Consider the following 6,291-nt stretch of genomic DNA (forward strand, 5'->3'; position numbering starts at 1 on the left):
ACCACCACCCAAGCTCAGCCTCCTGAGACCCAACCCCAGAGCATGACCAGCAATCCTGACAGACTGATGTGACAGTGCTCTTCTTAGTGAAAAGGTGCTATGTCACCTGGGGACGGGAGCACAGTTCCCGCTCCTGACATGCAGGCTGCACGTGGAGGCTTTCTTCCAGAGAGCACAGTAGCGCAGGGGGAGAAGGGGAGTGACTCTAAGCAGAGAAACCTGACAGACATGACCTGAGCCAGGGATCAAAGTTATCATCAATGATGATATGTCACACTGTCATATGCACCTCTGATATAAATGTGATAAAAATGATACTTCAACTCTGTTGTTTTCCTCCAAGGGAAAAAAAAAAACATAACCCCAGTCTAATCATGAGAAAAACATCAGAAAAATCCCAAACTGTCAAGATCATGGAAACCAAGGAAAGCTGGAGAAACCATCACAGCCCAGAGGAAGCTAAGGAGATGGGACAACTAAATGTGATGTGACGTCCTAGAGGAGAAGCCAGAAGACACAGGGACATGGAGTAAAAACTAAGGAAATGTGAATAAAGCACAGACTTTAGTTAATAACAGTGTATCAACTCATCAGTGTGACAAATCTGTCATATTGATGTTACAGATGTCACAATGTTGTGCTATGTAAGTCTGTGACTGTAGATAGTAATAAACTGGACGTCACATACATGAGAATTTGCTGAACTATCTTTACAATTTTTCTGTAAGTCTGAAACTGGTAGGAAATAAAGTTTATTTTAAAAAAACACTTCTGTGAAAATTAAAATATAACATACCAGAACTAAGCTAAAGCTTGGGGGAAAGTCACAACTGTAAACACAGATATTAAAAAGCAGAAAGGTCTCAAATCAATGACGCCAACTTTTACCTTAAGCAACAAGAAGAGCAAACTGAAAGTAAAGCAAGGAGAAGGACGAAATTAATAAAGATTGAAGTGGAAAGAAATGAAACAGAGACTAGAAAAACAACAGAGAAAGTCAATAAAACTGAAAGTCGGTTTTCTGGGGAAAATCAACAGAATTGACAAACTTACAACTAGACCAAGCAAGGAAAAGAGAGGCAGCTCAAATCAGTAAAATCAGAACCAAAAAGAAAGGACATTATACATTCTCCAGAAATAAAAAGAATCATAAGGGAATACTATGACCAATTGCATGCCAGCAAACTGGGTAACTCCAATGCAACGGACAAATTCCTAGAAAGACACAGACTACTTGAAGATGACTCAAGAAAGATAACCTCAATAGACCTGCAGTAAGCAGGGAAAGAGACTGAAGTGGCAGTATGAAAGCTTCCAGTAACAACAAAAAAACTGGCGAAGATGCCTTTGGTTATAAATTCTACCAAACATTTAAATAAGAATTAATGCTAGCCATCACAAAATCTTCAAATTCATTCTGGGAGGCTAGTATTTCTTACAAATATAGATGCAAAAATCCTCAAGAAAATATTAGCTAACTTAGTCCAGAAACAAGATTAAAAAGAGTTATACACCACCATCAGCTGTGATTTATGCCAGGAATGAAAGGTTGAACATACTAATGGAATAAAAGACAAAACTACATAATCAATCTCAATAGATGCAGAAAAAGCATTTGACAGAATCTAATCCCCTTTCAAAATAAAAACACTACACAGGCTGGGGGCAGTGGCTCATGCTGTAATCCTAGCACTCTCGGAGGCCAAAGTGGATGGACTGTTTCTGAGCTCAGGAGCTTAAGACCAGCCTGAGCAAGAGCGAGACCCCGTCTCTAAAAATAGCCAGGCATTGTGGCAGCCACCTGTAGTCCCAGCTACTTGGGAGGCTGAGGCAAGAGGATCACTTGAGCCTAAGAGTTTGAAGTTGCTGTGAGCTATGACACCACAGCACTCTACCCAGGGCAACTGACTTTGCCATAAAACAAAACAAAACAAAACAGAAACACCATGCAAATTGAGGGGGGAGACTTCCTCATTCTGATAAAGGGCGTCTATGAAAAACCCACAATTAACATCTATTTAATGGGAGGAAGACGGAAAGTTTCCCCTAAGATCAACAATAAGGATGTACACTCTGGACACTTGCATTCAACACTGTCCTGGACAACGCTGCCCTGAAGGTACTAACCAGGGCAATTGGGCAAGATAAAGAAGTAACAGTCATCCAGGCTGGAGGGGAAGAAATAAAACTACTCTGTTTGCAGATGATATGATCTTGTATATACAAAGGTCTAAAGAATCTACTAAACTATTAGAACTAATAAACGGGCTTAGCAATATGACAGGATGCAAGATTAATTTACAAACCTAATTGTATTCCTATACACTAATAACAGAATACCAAAAATGAAATTAAGAAAAGAATTCCATTTACAACAGCATGAAAAATACACTTAGAAACATTTTTTTAAGTGTAAGACTTGTACACTGAAAACCACAGAACACTGGTGAGAGAATTAAAGAAAATCTAAATACATAGAAAGCAATCCCATGTATATGGATTAGAAGACTTAATATGATCAGACTGCAATATTCCCCAAATTGATCTATACTCAATGCAATTCCTTCCCCAAATCTCAGATTTTGAGGGGGCAGAAATGAACAAACTAGTTCTAAACTTCTTATGAAATGCTAGGATCACAGAACAGCAAACAGCCAAAACTATATTGAAAGAGAAAAATGAAATCGGAAAACTCACGCTTTCTGATTTCAACTACAAATCTACAGTCACCATGACAATGTGATACTGACATGAAGATATACATTAGATGAATGTAATCATCAAAAACCCAGAAAATAAACCTTTGCATTTATGTCAGTGAGTTTTGAAAAGGTGACAAGACAGCGTAACGACTTAAAACCTAAGAATGCGACAGGTGGAGAAAAAACAAGCAGGCAATGACGAGCAGGGACTGTGGTTCCACTTAAAGGAGGCCTGGTGTCTGGGAGGCTGAGCATGGCAGCAGGGGGGCTGGAGGCCAGGAGTTCATCACCAGCCAGGACAACAAAAAAATTTCAAAATTAGTTGTGTACAGTGACTTATGCCTGTAATCCCAGCACTTGGGGAGGCTGAGGCAGAAGGACTGCTTGAGCCCAGGGGTTGGGAGGTTGCAATGAGCTATGATCACACTATGGCACTCCAGCCCAGGCAGTGGAGTGAGACTCTACCTTTAAAATAATAATAATGAAATAGAATAAAATACGGTGGTCAAGCAACAGCCCCCTGTTGTGCCCTTTGAGTAAAGGCATAAAGCAGGGCAGGAGGTCTGCACTGCCCCTGACGGAGGACTCTGGCAGAGGGGCCAGGGGCAGGGCCCGAGGAGGCTGGGCCTGCGTGCTCAGACAGGCTGGGGGCGGGGGGTAGTGGCCACTGAGCGAAGACGAGGTCTCGTCCTGCTGGGCCCTGTCGCTCATTTAAGGGCTTTGTGTCTTCTGAGGAAGACAGGGAACCACCACTGTTTGATAGAGTGCAAAGTGAGAAAAGCAATGGCTCAGACCCGAGCTCCCATCACCTCTGGGCCATGAATGACTGTTCTACATCTGATCCCAAAGAACAGTCCAGTCAAAATTCATCCCTCTCCATAATCCAAACTAAATTCAAGAGACTGAGTTAGCCAGCACAGAGCTTTGGATCGAAGGGTAGGGACAGCTACTTGCCATGTCAGGAAGCCAACCTGCCAACTGATGTCCCCGTCACAGAGACAGGAGGAAACTGACATGGACTTATCAATGGCCTGGAGGACGAGGGATCCCAGGGACCCTCCTGGCTCTGCCATAACCCTCCTCCTGCCTTGCTCTCAGCATGGGCTTCTCATGCTCACAACAAAAGAGCCTGTTGAGCAGGCAGTAAGCTTTCTTTTGTGACATGACACTCAAGTACTGTTCATGGTTTCACCCAGCTTGGGTAACTCCTGAGAGAAAAGAGGGGCTGCACGGAGGGGTAGCTGCATGTACCCACCCCACAGTGACTGGTTTCCCACAGCTGTTGCTGGGAACAGTGCAAAGTACCTTAGGTATGAGACTGTCACATAACTCAGCAAGGTGCAATGCAATTACCTCCCCCTCCTTTTTAATTTCCTCATGTGTCAGTGTCAATTGGATAGCTTAGAGCAGTGGTTCTAAACCTTCCTAATGCCACGACCCTTTAATATATTTCCTCGTGTTGTGGTGACCCCCAACCATAAAATTATTTTGTTGCAACGAAGGAAGGTTGAGAACCACTGTCTTAGAGTATTTTATAAGGCTGGAAAATATAGTTAATGTTATGTTAGCATTAGTCTTTTAAAAATGAAGTTCATAAACTAGGAAATATTTAGGTTAAGTAGGCTCTGGGTGTCTAAAGGCCTGTGGGCTCTCACCACAAGCAGGCTGCAGTCTCTCTGGTACCTTGCGGGCAGCAGGGCAGAGCTCACAGCTGCCTTCCCTGCCTACTCCCAGGCAGCAGGCCAAGATGCCAGGCACAAGCCCAGGAGAAATGCAGGGAAATAAGGCATCTCCACCAACTCTACACCAGACCCATTCTGAATGAGTGTTTCTTCCTCCAGGGAAGAATAACCCTCAGAAGTCCTGCTCAGAGCACGTATCTGTCTGCCCTCTGCCCACAGGCCTGCAGTTGACTCTGAGCTGAGGCAGGCGGCAGCAACGCAGGGATAGGTCTGCAGTGTTGTTCCTGCAGACCCCATAGCTGCTCCTCTCCAGGCTGCAACCAGCAAGGCCCAGATACAAACTGGTATTCTGCTAACCAGTGATGGGACAAATATTTTCTCCTTCACTCTGAGTAAGACACCTAAACAGAAGGCACTATCAGCTCGTGGGCAGGACATATTTTTCCTAGAAATTAGAAGTTAAAAAAATCTCCACCACCTTTCATCTTTGAAATTATTCTTCATGGTATAAATTCTAGTACTAATCTCATCTATGGTTTCACATGATTTTCTTATCTTCTTTTCCCTTCAACTTGATATCCCCATGTAGAAATCTAAATCCCTCTGGGAGGCTGAGGCAGGAGGATCCCTTGAGCTTAGGAGTTAGAGACCAGCCTGACTAAGAGTAAGACCCTGGCCCAGGAGTGGTGGTTCACGCCTGCAATCCCAGCACTCTGGGAGGCCAAGAAGAGTGGATCATCTGAGCTTAGGAGTTTGAGATCAGCCTGAGCAAAAGTGAGACTTTGTCTCTACTAAAAATAAAAAAAACTACCTGGGAGTTGTGGCAGGTACCTATAGTCTCAGCTACTCAGGAAGCTGAGGTGAGCAGATTGCTCAAGCCCAAGAGTCTGAGGTTGCTGTGAGCTATGGTGGCATGACACTCTACACAGGGCAACAGAGTGAGATTTGTTTCAAGAAAAGAAAAGGGTGAGACCCTGTATCTACTAAAACTAGACAGATTAATCGGGCATCATGGTAGGTGCCTATAGTCCCAGATATCTGGGAGAGTGAGGCAGGAGGATCACTTGAACCCAGGTGTTCTGATTGCTGTGAGCTAGGCTGGCACCATGACACTCTAGCCTGGGACAACAAAGTGAGACTCTGCCTTTAAAAAAAAAAAAGAAAAACTCAACACTATTGTCCTGTTGTTTGTTTTTGTAATAACTTGAGATCCTTTTGGGGAACAAAGATGGGAAGTAAATACATTTCTAAACTATGACATAAGAACCTATTTCAAATTGCCTAATGATTACTGGACTGTTTTACCCTTTAGGCTGAGAGTTCAATGAGAAGGAATGACTATATGGATGAATACAGCAAATAAACAAAACAGGTTTAGTGTTGAATTAATCTAAGAGCAGAATACAAAGCAACCTTAGGTCACCTATGAAATTTCTATTGGATAATCATCTTTTCTCAGAAATACAGGGAATGGTGTTCTGATCACCAGAATAGCTCATGCACTGGGAAAGCTAATTTCTTATCTGAGTTATACACAATGTAAAAGATAACAATGGGTTCCACGGTTAAATCTATTTCCCAAGATAGCCCACAAAGTTTTAAGAATCTAAGAATAGATTTTAATTTTTTCTCTAGTCTTAAAAATGCTGATTACCTCCATGTAGTCTCTGAGTATCTTAAGAGACACAATCACACAAAAATCACAGAACAGGAGCTAGCAATATGCACAGCCCTTCCTAGACAGGTACCCAGAGGTACTCACACAGAGCGCATGCATCCACGGTATCTTAGTAATGTCACTACAATCTTTGTAGGGATCAACAACAGCAAACCTGGACATCAACAGGGGGATCCTGGCCTTTCTGACTCCTCCTCAGCCTGTTTTACTCACCTGCATTTACCATTTT

General features: G+C 42.9%; 1 protein-coding gene across 1 annotated transcript in view; it reads right to left on the reverse strand.

The window, feature by feature from the left end:
• CCNY (cyclin Y) overlaps positions 1-6,291 on the reverse strand; it is a 200,691-nt gene that overhangs the window by 16,463 nt on the left and 177,937 nt on the right. The window lies entirely within an intron of this gene.

This window comes from Otolemur garnettii, unplaced genomic scaffold (genome assembly GCF_000181295.1).
Source record: "Otolemur garnettii isolate 467f Iridium unplaced genomic scaffold, OtoGar3 scaffold00019, whole genome shotgun sequence".
Taxonomy (NCBI): domain Eukaryota; kingdom Metazoa; phylum Chordata; class Mammalia; order Primates; family Galagidae; genus Otolemur; species Otolemur garnettii.